The sequence below is a fragment of the Lissotriton helveticus genome, chromosome 3_1 (assembly GCF_964261635.1).
Source record: "Lissotriton helveticus chromosome 3_1, aLisHel1.1, whole genome shotgun sequence".
In the NCBI taxonomy this organism is placed as follows: Eukaryota; Metazoa; Chordata; class Amphibia; order Caudata; family Salamandridae; genus Lissotriton; species Lissotriton helveticus.
The window spans coordinates 916,645,539-916,665,489 of NC_136061.1; the positions used below are offsets into that span (position 1 = coordinate 916,645,539).

Here is a 19,951-nt window from a genome sequence, read left to right on the forward strand (position 1 = left end):
GGTTTTCGGCCGGGGCAGGGCACTGACACTGCCCTATTGGCAGTCGTTGAGGAAGCCAGGAGCATTTTGGATTCAGGAGGGTCAGTGGCAGTGATCCTCCTGGACCTCAGTGCGGCTTTCGACACTGTGAACCATCAAGTGTTGATCCAACGGCTGTCCAAGGTGGGGGTTGAGGGAGTGGCACTGCAGTGGCTCCGGTCATTCCTGTGCGGTCGGACCTATCATGTCTGGGAAGGCAGCGAGCGGTCATCATCCATCCCCCTCCAGTGTGGGGTGCCACAGGGCTCTTCTTTGAGCCCCACATTGTTTAATGTGTATATGGCCCCCCTGGAGGATGTGGTGACCCCATTTGGGATAAAAATCGTCAGCTACGCTGACGATACTCAGCTGGTGGTTGCTTTGTCCCAACTGGTGAAGAACCCGGATTCGCTGCGCCTATGTATGGCCAAAGTGCATGCCTGGATGTGCGAATCAGCGCTTAAATTAAATGGTTCTAAGACCGACATAATGCTGCTAGGGCATAAGATTCCCTCACTCCCTTCGACCATCTGGCCCAGTTGCCTGGGCGAGCTTCCCAGCCCTAAGCAGGAGATCAAGAGCTTGGGGGTGTGGTTTGAGCAAGACCTCTCTTTCAAGACCCAGGCCAAGAAAACGGCAGGGGTCTGTTTCGGGCTCCTCCGTTCAGCCCGTAAAGTCTTGCCCCTCCTCCCTCTGACATCAAGGAAGTTACTTATCCAGGGTCTGATCATCTCAAGGCTTGACTATTGCAATGCTATTTTCCTTGGGGCCCCTGAAGCTACGTTCAGTAAGCTTCAGCGGGTACAAAACGCCGCAGCTATGATGCTGACGAACGTGCCAAGGAGACAGTCAGCCAAACCTGCTCTGAAGTCATTGCATTGGCTTCCGGTGCGGGAGAGGGTGAAATTTAAAGCCCTTTGCACAGCTCATAGAATCCTCCAGGGGAGGGGACCTCCCATCTTAAAGAATTTAGTGGTGCCATATAAGGCAAACAGAGTTCTGCGCTCTGACCAGAAACATCTGCTTCAGGTCCCTAGGGTCAATAGGGCTCGCACTGGGGGGTAGAAGATTTTCGGTTCACACAGCCACCCTCTGGAATGCGCTTCCATTGAGGATGCGATTAGAGACTTGTACTCTTCATTTTCGGAAGCTTTTGAAAACACACTTATTCCCTATGTGATGTGATTGATCTGGCTCTGTGGTTATTGTTGCTGTCTGGTTAAGCGCTGGGATGCCCGAGGGTAACTACGCACTATATAAGATTCCAAATAAATAAAATTCCAAATAAATAAATTGCATTGCAAATGCTTGTTTCCTTTCTCTCTTTCCGTGCTCTCTGTGTGACTGTGACTGTCCATCGCCCTACTCTTTCGTGCTTCCTTTCTCTACACCCCCCCTTCTCTTCTCCCTCATATTCTTTCCCTGACCCCATTTTCGTTCTCTATCATTCTTCCTCTCTTAAGCTCTTCCCAGCACTTCCTCACAGCTCAAGTAGTAGACATCAGGGTTCAGACTAATGCATTTTAGTGCTGGTGTCCGCATCACCGCACTAAAATGCTAATGACATGCAAAATTAAAGCTCCTGTATGGGTGACCAGCCCCTGTAGGCCCGTTGGGTTAGATAAACTCAGCAGTCAGTGCTTGCTGGGCTGAATCAGGCCGTTTTTGTGTGCCAGACCCAGGTCGAGCAAAGGTGGCTCGTTTTTTTTGGCAATCCACGTTAACCTGCACAAGTGGTTTACTTTCAATGAAGTAAGAGTTTGTCTCGTTGCCTGTGGCTGGACCATAAAGTAGTTTGACTACAGGTTCATCCAGACTGCAGTCTCTTGTTTAACTACAGGTTTATCCAGGTGGGCAACTAGAGGCAAATTTCGGGGGGGGGGGGGGGGGGGGGGTTGGAAAATATTTCGGGGGGGGGGGGGCTAATTCTTCCAACCACGGACAGATTGGCTGTAAGAAGGGTGAACACACAACAAAAGCCTCATTTACACGTAAATGGTCTTTTAAAGACCTGTTCAGTACTCGGGGGCGGCTGCAATTTGATGCTCGCCAGCCCGCGAAGCTGTCTCCTACCCGGGCTGACAAACACGACGGGGGGGGCTGAAGCCCCGTGAGCCCAATGGGTGTTGCGCGCCTGGGTTCATCCAGGCCAGCGGTGGCTCCTCCGCTAAGGCAAAGAAGCGTTGCCCCGCTGCTTTTCAGCAGTGCATTAAAGGAAAAATAAAATGATAGTGACACAATGTTATTATTATTTTATTTTTCTGTGCTGATGCAGTTTTTCAGGGTGGGCGGGCGGGGCTGGGCTACTAACAGAGCATGGGGAGACGTGGTTGGGGCACTTTCTAAGTGCGTATTACGGTATGGCTGGCTGTTTTGTGCCAGCCAGTCATGCGCACTTAGCATGCTCTCCACCCGGCTGTATTGCACAACCTGGGTGGAGAAAATGCACAGGCTCCCAGCCCCTTTCTGAGCGCTCTGACCAATCACGACGCTGCTGTCATGCTGGCAACAGCAGGGTCGTGATTGACTTAGGAGAGCCTGTGTGCTTCCTGCTTCCCTTCCGGGACTCATTGGGAGGAGAAGTGGAGGAGAGATGAAGGGGGAGAGACACGGCTGTGAACAGGCAAGTGTACTTTTTTTCGACACCCCCCGCCCCGCCACCCCTGATCAATGCCAGCCACCACTGATCCAGACTGCAGCCTCTTGCTTGACTACAGGTTCATCAAAATTTCAGCCTCTTATTTGATTACAGGTTCATCCAAACTGCACGCTCTTCTTTGATTACAGGTTCACAAAGACTGCAGTCTGTTGTTTGACTACAGGTTCATCCAAACTGCAGCTTCTTCTTTGACTACAAGTTTATTCAAACTGCAGCCTTTTCTGCCTGCCCCCTGCAACCCGAACAATAGTAGAACAACCTTTACAGAACAGTGAGTTGACAAAAGACAAATAACACAATTGGCAAAAAACAGCCACACCATGCCACTTTTTACCAGCATGTGCCTGATAACAATAATTACAGTGTTCCCGGACATTTTTTTTTTTTTTTTACAATTTAATTCCCTTAGCTTGCCGATAAACCGTATTTCTTGTAATTCCTACTTGGTCGGTGATTTATGTAACTGATTGAAGCAGGATTTGTTTGTCCCTCATAATGAAGACCTAAGTCTATAACCTTAAGATTAACAAATTCTTGTTTGAGGGGCGTGGCCAAGCCGAACAACAAAATGGCCGCCTAATCTGTCGGCTCCGCCGATCGAGTACAAAATCCGTTGATTATCCATTTAAATTGCCTGGATTGGGGCTCCAATAACATAATCTGTAAATTGGAGGGGATGCTTCACAGTTTGCTACCACCCGCTGCCGGGAAGGAGGTACGGAACCTGAGTGGCGAGATCTACGCCATTGGGCCTGATTGAGGCGAGGGCGCGGTCGTGCGGCCTGACGGCATAGAATATCATCAGCGGCGCACGACCATCGGCGCAACCGCCTGCGGTAATGGGGTAGAAAAGTGCCTGGAAACGACACCGCGCCCAGTTCGGAGGGAAGACCCAGACCGCGGCGGACGTCATCTTCCTACCACCGATACTCCAGGAAACAAAGTAGCAGAGTGCGGAGCGAGGACCTGGGAGGCCGGCAGGTACGCTATAAAAATATCAGCATTGGTAGCAGCGCTGGCCTCCACGGGAGCGGACTAAATGCCTGAAGTGCCTGGGGGGTGGAGGAGGCCCCACACTGACTGGGAGAGAATAGCAGTGCCGGGCTGCACATTGGACTGTTAGAAGGTCATTAAGCGACTTCACGCACCAAAGGAAGCGTGGGGCCGAAATTGCTGCTCCACAGTGCCATAAAATCCGTTACACGGCTGCACGGTTGCTGCAACTGCTCCTATTTGTGGTCAGGTGAGTTTTGAGGCTGCTCTTTGACCTGTGGCACACCAGACAAGGGGCTCACTAACTAGGACGCTGCTGTGACCCTCCACGGCTGCCTGGAAATACCACGCTGCCTTCCCGCCCTGCTACCAGCAATTAGTTGCAGCACAGGAGAACACAGCCTCCTATCAAGACACAACCACGGTGTGGACCTCCTTCCCCTCTCAACATTGCCTCTTGTTCAGAGCCAAGGCGTGGTCTTGGTGCGGCTGTGATACACACTTGCCCACACTCTGGTGTTGGAGAGGATCCCAGACGCAGGATATCAGAGGCCTGCATTCCTGCTATTAACGGGCTGCACTGCGCAGAAAGGCAGACTTTGGAGATTCTACTGCCGACTGCCGCACGCAGTGCCTGACACCAATCATAAATAAGCCCCTTTGGAGGGATCTGCATACATCATGGTGGGGCCGCAGTTTGAAGGCAGCCCTCCAGGCCAAATTGACGAAGTACGCATGGGAGGGAGGCCCCGGCAGGAGCCCCAAAAGGGGGTCAACCACAACCGACAAATCTGAGCCCGGTGGGAAGCAGAAGGAACCAACGCTACAGGATATTCTTGTGGCCATCACCACGTCATTGGAGTCACGTATTGACACAGTGTCCACCGAAGTGTCCCTTATCAGAGAAGACATGCGCTTAATGAACTCGCGATTGAAGGACATCGAAATCAAGACGACTTCCCTGGTGGAAGACATGTCAAGACTCCAGAGAAAGATGAAGGAGCTACAAGCACACGCTACAAAACTAGAAGCGCAGTTGGATGACTATGAGGGTCGCTCCATACACAACAATGTCCGTATAATTGGAGTACCTGAATGAGCGAAGGGGCCATAGGCAGATCTATTCGTGGAAGAGCTGATCACTACTTATCTCAAGCCAAAGGGACTCTCCAATTTCTTTTCAGTGGAATGAGCACATCGGGTGCCAGGGGGTCACACGAGGACTGGAGCCCCCCCCACCCCTCCCTAGACCACTTCTTGCTAGGATCTTCAACTTCCGTGACAGGGATGTCATCCTGCAGTGTGCCCGTTCCATCCGCCAGTGGAATTCCAAAACAGTTGCATCACTTTCTTCCCGGACTTCACCCTCAAGGTGCAGAGACAGCGACAAAGCTTCCTGGAAGTTAAAACAGTGCTTAGGAACACGGAATTGAAATATGGTATGATGTTTCCAGCCAAGTTGAGGGTGGAATCGGAGGGGAAATCCTGGTTCTTCACCAGCCCAGAGGAGACCTGGGACTGGCTGGATGGCTGGCATAAGCAGGCCACCGCAACAGGCCCCGGGCGTGAGGATGGAAGGAGACGCCCGGGACTCAGGTGGTGGCTCACCACTGCATGACTGGAAGGAGGCGGCGGGTGGTGCCGAATAATTGGTCTGTATGATTTTCCTTTGGGAGGTTGACTGATTGCATTTAGACAGTGGGCTGTGGGAATAGAGACATCTCCGCCAATTGTGTCAGACTTTTGTCGTATTGAACGAGACTGCCATGGATGGCTTTGTTGATTCGATCTCCTCGAACTTTGCCTGTTCCCTTGCTAAACATGTGGGCATCAGTGGGCGTGTATTGGGCCCTTGCCGATGCTTTTAGCATAAGCCCATTAAGTTATTAATGTTAATATCAGTATAACAATTTCTTAGAGATGGGTGATCGGTTGGGCGGCACAAACCCGTAAGTTCTTGGAAGGGTGGGCGATAGGCACTCTGCTAGTTTGGGGGGCGGGAAGTTTCGTTACCACCGAGCAGGGAGGCAGGGAGGGGGGTTTCGGGGAATGCATATTGGATTTGTGGGATGGGTGGGAGGGGATTGTATTTGTGTTTTGGTTTGGGTATTGTTGTTCAGGCATGTCCTATCTTTTCGGACTCAGATACAAATTGCGGCAGACACGGTGTTAGTAACGCTCTCATAGATCACAGTGCTTAGAAGTGTAACAAAGCCTTCCTTATCTTCCCCCTGAAGTGCTCATTTTTAAATCTGAGTGATGGGTACTATGAGTAGACAGAAACTTACATGGCTCTCATGGAATGTGAATGGGCTGGGGGACAGAATAAAGAGAGGGGTGGTTCTCCAATTCCTGAAACAACACTTACCAGATGTTGTGTTCCTGCAGGAGACCCACTTGTTGGGCAACGATTGTAGGGCCTTGTCACAATGGGGTTTTTAGCTGGCTGCTCATTCCGCTTTTGGCTCTGGTTCCCGGGGGTGGGCATCCTCGTTCGTAAATCCTTCCCCTTAACTATTAACATGGTCTGCACGGATCCACTGGGTAGATTCGTACCTCTGTCTGGAACTTGGGAGGGATCCACCCTTAACTTGGTCTCAATATACATTCCCTCGGGCCTCCATATACAGGCCTTTATTGATCTCGGTAACCTACTCCTGGATCTGCTGGATGGACGCTTATTGATGGGGGGGACTTTAACTCCCTTGTCTCAGATTACCTGGACCGTTAGCCCCAGAAAGATCTGCCACTATCCCGTAAACGGATCCATAGTTTCTTAGCTGCAATGGGACCAGCAGATGTCTGGAGGTGCCTGCACCCAGTGGAACTCCAATACACACATCTTTCGGGTCCCCATGGCACCATGTCACGCATCGATAATGTGCTCACACTCACACACCATCTTCACACTGTCAAAGAAATACGACACTTGGCCGGGTCAATATCAGACCACTCCCCCGTTCTGTGCAGGCTGGAGGTAGGGGGACCCTCGGTCGGCCGTGTGGCGCCGATCAACTCGTGGTATCTCATGACCGCCCTCCATCAGGGACAGGGTTCTGACTGAAACTGACCTGTATTTCCAAGAAAACCTGGGGTCAGTCAGCTCATCTGTCTCCCTCTGGGAGGCCTATAAGACTATCGTTCGGGGGTGGTTTTGGGATAAATCGCGGGGCAATGCAAGGAGAAGGCTGCTGCCATAGGTGTATAGAGACTGAGATCCTAGAATTCGAATGCGCAGATAGATCGCAAGACTCAGAAGATTTGCGCCAACAGCTCCACATTAAAACCAAGGAGCACTTGGCCCTGGCCACAGACGTGGCTAAGGCACAATATCGGGCTACCCTTAGCAGGATTTATGATGTAGGCGATAAAGCAGGCAAATTGTTGGCCTGGCTGGATCACAGAGGTGGGCACGGCGCGTCGTTATTGAAATTGCCACCGATTCACACTCCCGAATCACAGCTCTGCAAGACATCACGGATGCATTTGGTAGATATTACCACTCCCTGTATTCTTCCAGCACGACCTACTCAGAGGAAGAGGCTTCTTCCCTCTTATGCAATATTCGGATGCCGGTTGTTACAGAGGAGGAGAGTCTCGACCTGGACCGTGATATTACAGTAACTGAAGTGGAGAGGGCCATCCATGATCTGTAAGGGGGGAAAGCGTTGGGCCCTAACGGGATCCCCATAGAATTATTTAAGCTAAGGGCAGGCATGACCGCCCCTTTTATCACTGCTATGTATAGAGAAAGTAAAGAGCTAGGAATTCTTCCTGAGGATCACTGACTGGCCAGCATCATTGTTATCCACAAAGCGGGTAAACCTGCCGACTTGTGTTCCTCATACAGGCCCATCTCGCTCATCAACTGAGAGGCCAAGATCCTTGCAAAAGTTCTTGCCACTCATCTGTTACAAGTTCTTCCCAACTTGATACAACCGGATCAGTCCGGGTTCATGCCGGCAAGAAACGCATCTCTTAACCTCCGCCGACTGCACGCAGTGCTTTGCAGGACAGATACGATCAGAGAGGACGCTGTGGTGGTATCAATAAACGTCGCTTCTGCCTTTGACACCATTGAATGGCCCTACATGTTTGCAGTGCTTCACAAGCTAGGATTTGGTCAGAATTTATTAGATGGGTGCGTTTATTATATTGTCAACCGTTGGCGCAAGTGGTTGTAAACAATCAGAAATCCCCTGTCTTCTCCTTTGGTAGAGGCACCAGGCAAGGTTGCCCCTGTCACCGCTCCTCTTTGCCTTGGCCTTGGAACCTCTTGCAGCATGGATCCGGCAGGACCCCGCCTTTTGGGGCTTTAAATGGACATATGGGTGGGAAGACCGCATATCATTGTATGCAGACGACATCCTGCTTTGTCTTGCCTCCCCGGAGGCGTCTCTTAATGTGGTGATGGATATATCCCACATTTTTGGTAGGTTCGCAGGCTACAGGATAAACTGGTCCAAATCGGCACTTTATGTTCTTAGTGGGCAAAGACCTCAACTTCCCCGGGGTTGCCAGCTGACTGAGGATGATAACGGCATTAAATATCTGGGAATGTGGGTTTCTAAAGACCTGACACGATTTTATGACACCAACCTCCGGCCACCGCTAACGCACCTTAAATCTGGTGTCCAACACTGGAAATCGCTCCCCCTGACCCTCCTGGGATGGGCTGCCCTATTCAAGATGATGTGCCTCCCCCGTCTCCTATACGTGGTACAAAACATACCCCTTCCAGTCGCTGCATCATACTTTAAAGAACTGGAGGGCACAGTGCGGGATTTGCTATGGGAAGGTAAACCAACCCGCATCACCACACTTAAGCTCACTCTGGGGTGGTTCAAGGGGGACATCGGACTCCCAGACATTAAAAGATACTACTGGGCCTCGCAGCTCCCTGCCATTAATCAACGCACCTATAGACGGCATGATGACCAGGAATTTCAGATCGATCGATGGCTCCTCCCCGGGGGTGGGTTTGAGGTCGCACTATATACAAAGTCTCAGAAAAACGTCATGTCCGGCCCGACCCAACAGGCCGTGCAAATATGGAAAGGTGCCACTGAGAGCCTGGGTTGGGAGGGAAAGCTTAATCAAGCTACGCCACTCTGGCATTGTGACCAGCTGGGTCGGCTTTCACGCTCCTTGGGGTTCGACAAATGGGACACCATTGGTATTTCCAGAATTGGGGACCTTTGGAAATCGGGGCATGTTATACCATTCTCCCAACTTAGTCAAGAGTTTGAAATGGCCAGCTCTGAACAGTTCCGGTACTTCCAAATTAGGCACACACTACTCTCGGTTCTCCCTAAGGGTACGGCCCTCCCAGATTCCTCCCCTCTGGAGGACAGGATTCTAGATGGTGATTTGCCAGAAAAGGCCATATCCCTCACATACAAGAAGCTTATTAATAATATGACCGATCCCCTAACATGGCTAAGGGGTAAATGGGACCACGACGTTCCCGGCATGGAAGATGAGGATTGGCGAGCCGCAGTGGCTTCTCCCTGCGAAGTTGCCATCTCCTCCAGACTCAACTGGTGTAGCTAAAAATCCTCCATAGGATGTACTTGTTTTCACCCTTGTTGGTTCATATGGGATACGCCCAAGTTAGTGATTGTACAAGGCATTGCGGCAGGAGGGCACCTTCATCCATACATTTTGGGAATGCGTGACAATTCAGAAATTCTGGGAGGGGTGGTACTAATGATGGAGGAAGTATAGGGACAGCAGATACCATGCAACATCAAATTGATTTTGTTAAACATATGGGACACCACTGACCTTACGGCCAAAGAGAGGATATGGGTCACATTGGGCTTCACGATTGTGGAAGGTTCCGACCTCACCGAGCATTGCGGACTGGGCCAGAGATATGGATTGGTGTATGGTGACGGAGATACGTATCTATGTCTCCAGGGGATGCCCAAAGAAGTGGTCGCTAATATGGGGTCCTTGGAATACTTTCCGGGGGGAGATATGTGTGCCGTCGGGGGGTCAAGGGGTTGCGGTTCATAATGTTGGATAATGTGACATTCCTGAAAACAATCATGCAGCACTGTGGTGAAGAAGTTTTTGATGTTTTATCACACTGTGTGCCACTGATTACATGTGAAATGCTGTGTCCTTGCTGTTTAACATGCCAATTTCTCAATAAAAAGTGTTTAAAAAAAATACTTGTTCCCAACTAGCTCAAAGAACAAAGATTCCCAGAATGAAATGTCAAGGCCAACCTGCGCATATGACACCACCTGAGAACTAATCAATGCTAAAAGGTGATTTCCAGAACAACAAAGGAGCGGGGAAGTTAACCTAGTCAATACATTAATAAAACTCGAAAACAAGTGGTGACCAATCAAGTTGCTAAGCCCGTTAGTACAATGGTTTATGGTTCTCTGTCTTCCTCTCAATGAATCTAACGCTTTTGAATTCAATTAATTGTATGTGCTTTTTCCTTTCACTAAGAACATCAGAAAATGTATTATCATTAACAATGTTAATTTACAGTTTACAGATATTATGGCTGAAGAAGCTGAAAGCTTATTGGTGGTGCTTCATGGTACATGTCCAAATCACTTTAGTAACCATATGATGGACATTTACCATACAAAATAGATCCCTCAAATTTGAATATCGTGCATTTATAATTAATTAGTCAGTGTGCAGTCAGTTACACTTGTTAGTCACCATGGCATCAGAGTCGGGATATGGAAACAATTACTCCACAGGTGGGTCATTCTGTCCTTTCTTCAAACCTTAAGCAAGCTACACTTAATAAATACTTAGTCCTTCATTGTGAATCAGATGTATTCGCTTCCACTTGGAAAATACTGTTAACGCATATTTAGTTTTTACCTGGAGATTCCAAATTTAGCACCTAAATATGGGGAATTGTGGAATCATCGATTATTAGCTGTAATGGGCTCCCACCAAAATAGAACCCAGTGACCCAGGGATGGGCAGGCAGGCATATTTTAGACCTGGGCGAAATTTAAATTACTTTAGCATAATTCACCTAACTTTAGAAATTTCATGTTACGCTTGCATGAAATTCTCAAAATTACACTATTACACCACATGGTGTAGTACATGCCATTACAGTAAATAATTACTGTGAATGCACTGGAAAAACAAAGCATGAGTCCATTCTCACATCAGAAATTGAGGGAAGGACACATTTCACTCTAGGATATAGAGCAAAATGACAGATTTACATTTCCCATAATTACATGCAACTACATGCAATTTTGCCAAAATGAAAAAAAACAAGTAATGCACATTTTGCACACTAAGGGCCAGGTGTATAACCATTGAATTTTACGACTTGCAAATTGCGACCAATTGCGAGTCACAAAATTTAATGTACAACAGTGAATGTGACACTGTTTGCGATTCCCAATGGGGTCGCAATTTGCATGCCTTATGAATGTTAATGAGGCTGTCATAATTTGTGACCCCATTCGGAATGGCTGGCACTCCCAGGGATGGTGACCTGCTGGGGTCTGCAGACCACCATGTCTGGAACTGCTTTTATTTTAAATAAAGCAGTTTTTTTTCCAAATGCAGCCTGTTTTCCTTAACAACTTCAGCACGTCGGACGGCCAGGGGCCGTCCAACGCACAAGTGATCATGTGCTTCGGACGGCCCCTGACCGTCCTTGCACATGGCACAGGGAATCCCTCTGGTGTGGGCACCAGAGGGATTCCCCCCCCCCCCCAAACAGCCTCTGGAGCTGGGGAAGAGCTTCCCTACCTCCCAAGGCTGTTTCTTTGGTTTGTCTGAAATGACGATCAGCATGCATGTCGCGATGACGTAATTTCAGTGAAACCGAAACTAACATGAGCTGGGCTAATTTCGCTTCACTTTCCACGTGCTCAGGGGGCTATCTCGGCCCCCTGAGCACATAGAAAGTCAGTAGAGGTATTGCTGGGAAGGGGAGAATCCCCCCTTTCCAATGGTACCCCTCTCTAGTGGATCACAGCTTGGGGATTACCCCAGGAGCACTATCGCCAAGCAGGGATCCACCCACTAGGCACCAGGGGGGAGCGCCTACTTGGGCAAGGGCTTTTGCTCCCCCCCCCATATAAAGTTGGGTAAAATTCAGTATTTCTGACCCCCCGGGGGGCAGAAAGCCTACTAGATACAAGGATTTCTTTCTCCAAATTTAATTAGGGGTGAGGGCTGCCCAATATGGGCATGCCAATGCCCCCCACAAAATGACAATCTTTCTGCCCCCCAGGGGGGCAGAAAGCCCATTAGATGCCCCCCAAAGACATCAAAAGTCTTTCTACCCCACCCAGGAGGCAGATGTGGGTAATTGTCCCTGATCTGCCCACCTCCCCCGGGGAGGCAGAACGCCCACTAAGTGCCAGTGATTTATTTTTATATACGTAGGAGCTTCCCAGAATGGGCATGCCAATGCCCCATCCCAAAAAAATGCCAGTCTTTCTGCCCCTCACTGGGAGGCAGATGGGGCAATAGCCCCTAACTGCCGCCCTCCAGAGGGGGGCAGAAAGCCCACTAGCCACCAGGGATTTTTTTGCCAAAGTTTGGGGTGGGGCTGCCCAAATGGGCATGCCATGCCCCCATCCCCCCAAAAAGATGCCACAGTCTTTCTGCCCTGCACCCAGGAGGCAGATGGGGACAGTAGCCCCTGATCTGCCCCCTGGAGGGGGAAGCAGAGAGCCCACAAGGCGCCAATGATAATGGTTTTTTTTTTATACGTAGGGGTGGGGGCTGCCCAAAATAGGCATCCCAATGCCCCCTTCCCTCCAGAATAATAGCCACAGTATGTCTGCCCCTCTTGGGGGCATATTGGGGCAATAGTCCCAGATTTCCCTTCTCCCCAGGGCGGCAGAAAGCCCACTTGGCACTGACTTTTTATCAGAATGTGCCTACCTGTGGATTTTGGGTCCTAGCGCAGTCGGTACCTAGGGAAAAATAGCAAACCTGTACATTTCTGAAAACTAGACACCCAGGGAAATCCAGGATGGGGTGACTTGTAAGGCTCTCACCAGGTTCTGTTACCCAGAATCCCTTGCAAACCACAAACCTTGTAAAACAAAACATATTTACCTCACATTTCTGTGATAGAAAGTTCTGGAATCTGCGTGGGACCACAAAGTTCTATGTACCCCGCATTCTCCAAAGTCTCCCGATAAAAAAGGTACCTCACTTTTGTGGATGGGTCAAGTACTCGCAACAGGCAAGGGCCCAAAACGTATTGTGGAGACATCAAAATTACCTATCACAAAACAACCTGGTTTTGCAAGGCGGAGCACCTGGGTTATTGGCCCCGGGCTCAGTAGCCATCCAGGGAAACCTCCAAACCCACACATTTCTGAAAACAAGACACCCAGGGGAGTCCAGTGGTGTATAGCTTGCGTGCATCCCCCAACGATTCCCTACCCAGAAACCCCTGCAAACCTCAAATTTAGCTGAAGAAAAAACAAATTTTCCTCACTTTTCTGTGTGGGAAAGTTGTGAGATTACTAGGCTGACACCAATTTCCTACCACCTAGTGTTCCCCCAGGTCTCCTGATAAAAATAGTACCTCACTTTTGTGGGTAGGCATAGTGGCTGCAAAAGGAAATGGCCCAAATCGCGCTGCAGAGTCTTCAAAATTGCTTATCATAAAATCAACTATTGTTTGATTGAGTGTGAGTCAAAGTTAGATGAGTTTTCATACATAATTATGACATAATATCTGCTTAACAGTAAATATTGAAATTGAAGGAGCAGATTGGGTGTAATATAGAGCTAAGGTAAATGTTAAAGAGGGGATAAAGTAGTTTGGTGCATTATTTGTGAATTCATGGAGCTGACATAAAGGGAGCATTGAGATGATGATCTGTCTGCTAGAAAAGATGCAATCTACTTCAGAGTTATGCTCCCCGAACTCTGATGTTGTAAAGTCTCTGTAGAAGCTTGGGACGGTGAACAGTATCAAAGGCAAGGGAGCATTCACGTTCCCCATTTGTAATCCACTGCTGTTTTTAAATTATCCCATGTGGAAATCACTAATGCCTCTGTGCCTCAACCATGCTAGAATCTGCTTTGTAAATATGAAAACAGGTTATTTTCTTTGAATGTAGGTATATGTTTTGAGGCAGATCTTCTGAGGTAAACGACCCCTGCCCCAAAAACTGAGGCCCAGTAGCCCCTGCTTGCCGGCTGCCCACTGAACTGGATCTCACATGTGCCCTTTGCCAGAAAGGATATGTATTCAGAGTGACCAGCTATACATTGTATACCACCTAATCTATATAGTCAATGTCATTCACTTAATACTAAGTTTTCAATTGGAGTGAACGGCACAATGGGTTCAGGCAACAGGAACTAAAGGCATTGAAGGAAAATAAAGAAAACCATGGCACAAATCTTTGTATTATGCTTGAAGTGTTAATGTACTTAATTTAATGTTTAGTGCTACGATGTGAGTTTTTAAGCACCATATTGAATGTGTTCAAATACTTCTGAGATGTACATTGGAGGTCTGGCTATTGCCATACCTTGTGTGATCAACAGAAATAGAGCTTTAAGAAACAGAACTGTCAGAGACTTTGGCAACTCCTACATGTTTAATATTTATTACAGCATTTAATTGGGCAGAACTTGTCTGTTGCTTCTGAAAAAGAGTGCAGTACTTGTTGCACTTCTATTGACTCCTAAGTGGTGTTCCCTCACCGAACAGGGCTGCAACAAGAAGATCCCTCCACAATGATTTGATAGGATTGGCTAACACTATTGCTGTGTGAGCAGCAGCAGCATAACTGGTAGAAGTATTGGTGAATACAGCTTCCCAACAAGGGATTTCCCTCATCCAAAATGGTTGCAATGTCCAGCGTGATGATGCTGCGGCATCTGAGCCTGTTTGCTTTTTCCTCCCCATTTGCAGGAGTGACATTCTAAACAAAAACGTTTATTTTGTCGGACCTTCCTTGCACTCCAGAAGTGCTGCTTAGCGCGGCCTTAGCCTGTGGCCCTCATTTCAGTCCCTCCTCCTACACCAATCAACAACCTCACTTCACTCTCCTCAACTTCACTAGCTCCTCCATGGACTGCTCCCATCTCACACACCAACCAGCTGTAGCCTCAGCATGATCTACCCTCCGATACCAACCCCTGCAGAGCAATATTGCTGTGCAGGCCAACAGGGCCCAGATGTTGGTCTAAATCCTTGCTTGAGAAGCAGCAGAAATAGCATGTCTGCCCACAGGTAAGTGCCCCACCTTTCTTCACAGTGTCTGTTATGAAGGCCATTGGGGCTCAGTGAAGGGCCAACTAGTACCTCTTAAACTGAAAAGTCTTCCCCCACCTGCACCACACCCTTCGCCTGCAGTCCCAGCCAACTCATACATCAAATCATAGCCACAGTGCTTCATCTTTAGCCTATTGTGCTGCTCCCAATCCTGATGGCTTCGCCTGCTTTCACCACCACCTTTTGGCTTATCACCACTTCCAAAGACTGATCCGGCTCTTAAAGCAGCCCCCACAGCCCCAGCTCAACTTCCTTTCCCATACCATTGCACAGTCTTCGTATACTCTCCCCTCTTGCATTGCACCTGTAGTTATGGTTGAAAATGAATAAGAATCTAGTACTGTGGGAAGGACAGATATTTTGTGACTGAATTTGTAGACATGTGTATTTCCAAAGTGTTCTGTATTTTGATGTGTGCTGTGTTAGAGGTGTGTTCTGGAGGTGCTGAGTGATGGTGAGTGGTGTAATTGCAGGTTGAGCAGTGTGAGGGCAGGGTGAAAGGAATGCCTGTGTATGTGCAGGGTGAGAGGTGTGACTGCTGGATGAGTGGTATGCCCATGGGAAAACTTGGTGACCAGCGTGCTCTTGTGAGTGGATGGGGAGAGTCAAAGGTGAGCCAGTGTGAGTGGAGAATGACTTCTGAACCTATGTGGATGTAGTGTGAGCTGTGTGAATGCAGGACGATGTATCCTTAGGCACTCTAAGTAATTCACCTCATCCTTGGCAGTTGGCAATTGGGGATTCAAGTGTGATTTGAACAATGGTTATCGAAGCTGATCGTGCAACAAAATGTCAGCCTTTCGGACATGCCAGAAGTTAGTTTTCTAGTGGTGGGAGAGTCTTTGAAGGACAGAGCCAGATACTGAGCTCTGGCTCAGGAAAAAGTCCTCTTGGAACTTTGGTCCAAGACTTTATGTGGGTTCTGCCAGCCACTCCCTAATGTCAGTCACCAAGCCCCTTCCCCTTCATCTAGTGGCGACATTGTGCACCATAAAACCAGGAAACTTGGTTTCAAACACAGTTTACCTGAAAGACAAAATCTGTTTTACACTAGGCAAATGCCTTATTTCACTGTGCATCCATGTTAATGTTAATGTTATTGGTACTTGTAGAGCGCTAACTGTTACCCGAAATTGTCCTAGCGATGTGTGAAGGCCTGCTGTCGACTAAAAGCATGTGGGAATTTAACAAGATCAGTTAGAAAACAACCATGTTTTCAGTGCTTTCCTGAAGGCCAACAGATTGGTCAAATTTCTCAAGGATGGTGGAAGAACTTTTCATGATTTGGCCGTATTAGCTATCAAGCTTCTGCCGCCCCAATTGGCTTTTTCACCCAAGGAACACTCACGAGTTTTGCGTCCGATGACCACACTGCTCTTTTTGGTATTTACCAGCGGAGTCGGTGTTTTAAGAATTCGGGCTGGTTCCCTGGAGGGCTTTAAAAAACAGACAAAGAGACTTAAATAGAGTCTGTTTCCTGACTGGCAGCCAATTAAGTTATTTTTTGTTGTTGCTGAGGTTGACTCATACTTTGGTGTGTTAGTCAGGAGTCTTGCCGCTGCGTTCTGCAGAATCTGTAGTTTATTCATTGATCCTTTATGGATCATAAGATAAAGACTGTTGCAATAATCTAATCTGGACATTATTAGTGCCATAACAACTGTTTGTTGTGCGTCTTTCGGAAGAAGTGGTATTATTTTTTTACAAGATTTAAGGGTATACGATGTTGATGAAGCCACTGTATTAACCTGATCCATAACACTTAATTTATTGTCTATCCATACTCCAAATGTATTCACCTTCATGCTCGGGGTGGGTAGAGGACCCAAAACCTTTGGCCAACATTCAGGAGTCCAAAAAATAGGGTTGCTGCCGAACAACACACCCTCCGTTTTGCCAGAGTTGAATTTTAGGCAATTTTGGGCCATCCATCCCCCAACGGCTTTCATGCAGTCCTGCAACCTAGACCCAGCTTCATGAATCACTTCTGGTAGTAAAGACACCACAATGTGGGTGTCATCAGCATAGGAAGTCAAAGTGAACCCAAAGGATTCAATTAGGGGTGCCTGGACGACACGTACACATTGAAAAGTGTTGGGCTCAGTGATGACCCTTGCGAAACACCACAGAGTGGAGAGAAAGATTCAGCTTCAAATGTATTCAGGGCCACCGTTTGCATTCTATCAGAGAGTTAAGATTTAAGAAGATTCCAGGCAATGCCCTTGACTCCAATCTCCTCCATGCGGTCCATCAGCAAAGCATGATGGACTTTATCGAATGCTGCAGATAAGTCTAACATGATCAGATCGGCCTTCCCTCCTTGGTCCAGAATGGTCCTGATCTCTTCTGTGGACTTAGGGAGCGCCGTTTCCATACTATGGCCCTCTTTAAACCCCTGCTGAGTTGGGTTAAGGGCCTGGAAGTCCTGCAGAAATGTATTAAGTTGAGCATTCTTATTTCTTTCTATGATTTTTGCCGGGAGTGGTAATCTGGATATTGGTCTAAAATTGTTTGGATCATTAGCGTCTAGGCTGTGTTTCCTCAGTATGGGCAAAATTAATGCATGTTTCCAGTCTTTGGGAAAGTATCCTTCTAAATACATTGTATTGATAATGGAAGTCAGTTTCCGTGAAACTGGCTCTGCCGCTAGTTTTACTACCGAACTCGGACATGGATCATAGGAGGAACCTGATTTCTCTTTCTCCAATAGATTGTAGGTGTCTGATTCTGTTAGGAGAGCAAAACTGTCTAATCGTGGGGCGTCAAGATTTGATTTATTCTATCACCCCTTTTTATAAAAGTGCCTTAAAAATAATTCAACTTTGGATGTGCCCTCTACAAAAACTTCACTTTTATATGCTTTAATAGACTTTAATGTTGCTCCATATATTATAAAAATCTAAGCAGAGTTCAAATGACAACTGACTTGGCTGTTGGTTCACTAATAACCAGGGCCACTGTAATTATGCGGCAGAGGAGGAACAAATAATGCAGCGGTGTTGACTAAACTATGTGTCGAGAAAAAGCAAAATACGTGGCGTAATGTGGCACATTTTGTGAAAGTATTACCTCGTTATTTTATCCTCTTTACACAGTGAAACACTGTCTCTGAAAGATTTCACCTTATTAATACCAATTGACTTCTAAATACAGCATTAAGCAAATGAAATATAATCATTACACCTTCGTGAAGGGCCTTCCAGAGCACAGGAACCGTATCTCTATGTTTTTAGTAAATTTTGATCGGTTTGAGCTAGAAACTATATTTTTTGCAAAATCTACAGATTATGCAGCAGACGAAGGATTATGTGGCAAATGGGGCACATCCAATATTATTTGAAAACGCTTAAATCGCACAGTTCCAGTGGCCCAGCTAATATCATCCTCATTGCTGGCATGAATGTTTCAAAGTTTACTTTTGGAAACTGTGAATTCTGATAAATGTCAGTCAATGCAGAAAATAGTTTCAGTGTACTTAAGTGAAACGCTTCCAAGTTAAAGAAATATGCTATTTGAAATGAGAGACTATGGCACTTTTTTAATGATCAATGATATACTACATAGAGGGCGCAATTCCTGTTTTGGAGTTTTGCGGCAAACCATGTCAATGGCTAGGCACTTTATAATATTGTGGTACATTCCCACATTTCTATTGCAGCAACAGTCCAAAATGAGGGGGGACATTGGGGGGAGGGGGGAGGAATTAAACCTCACAAAGACCTGTGAACTGATAAATGGTCTTGTGAAGACCTGCGAAGTACTTTGCATGAGGTTGGATCTTAGTTGTTATCCCCTGCTCAGCCCACAACAGCTGACGAACTGCCTGGGAACTCTATAGACCAGGCTACAGGAGACGACGGGAGGGCAGAGGAATGGCTAAAGCCCTCGCAGCTTAATGGGCTTTACGCGCCTGGCCTTACAGTTCCTGTGTGAGCTAAGATTGTTCTATCTTAGCTGCATGTGATGGGTTTTATGTGTGATAGAAAACTACAATGATGCTGCTCACTTTCTGCATGATCTTTCTACAAGAGTAGGATACCGCATTTCTCAAGAAAAACACGTTGGCCATTCATTTAATTTTGGATGTTCTGGTCGGGAGTGAATAGTTAAATAAGAATGAATGTAAAGTCCCCAGCATTCTTTTTGAACATTCTGGGGCCGATTAGGATCGCGGTTTTCCCGCATCCTCAGGGCTGGGGGTAGCCACCGCCGGCCCGGAGGATACGAGAAAACCGCTGGGGAGGCACAAAAGACCCACCGCCAAATTAGGATGGCGGTGGGTCTCAAAATCGGTCTGCAGCTTTTCCGCCGCGGTCGCCTTCCGACCGCGGCAGAAAAGCTCTAACATGGCTGGCGGTGTCTACCAGACACCGCCAGCCATATTAGGATGGGGGTCAACAGATGCCTTTCCGCGGCGGATTCTCCGCCGTGGAAAGGCATACGGTGATTTCTTTGGGGGCCCGTTGTGGGCCCCCAGGTTGAGTGGGGGGTCGGTGGGTGCACATGGGGGGTACCTATGGTACCCCCCTGCATTTGCGTGCACGAAGCGGCAGGCACCGCGCGGTGCCTGCCGCTTTGTGCATGCAAATGCACTGGTGTCATTTTTTACATTGCGGCGGGTGCTGCTTCAAGCAGCACCCGCGGCAATGTAAAAAATACAGGGTGTGACCGCCAGGGTGGCGGTCACATCCTAATTGCCATGGAGGGACCGCCGCTGCCCATGCGGACTGTCCCTCATACTCAGTGGTGGCGGACAGACGCAAGTCCGTCCGCCATCATAATCAACCACTTAATTCCGTCGCTTTTCCTTAATATTTATTTAGAAATAATTTAGGCAGCACTAAATTACTTTTTAACTGATCTCTTCTTGTGTTTAATCTTTTAATTTTATATTTCATGGGAGAAAAATACTGGATTTTTCTAACTATGCAAAATTGTATCCTTGTTTTGACATAAAAATGCCAACTGGCGAAGTTTGTACTGTTGCTGTCAGCAGTTCTGAGCGAGATGATACACCC

The 19,951-nt window shown here is 47.7% G+C and overlaps 1 protein-coding gene across 1 annotated transcript in view; it reads right to left on the reverse strand.

Moving 5' to 3' along the window:
• The window catches only part of MYOM3 (myomesin 3), a 451,709-nt gene that overhangs the window by 258,568 nt on the left and 173,190 nt on the right, over positions 1-19,951 (reverse strand). The gene's annotated exons all lie outside the window — the stretch shown is intronic.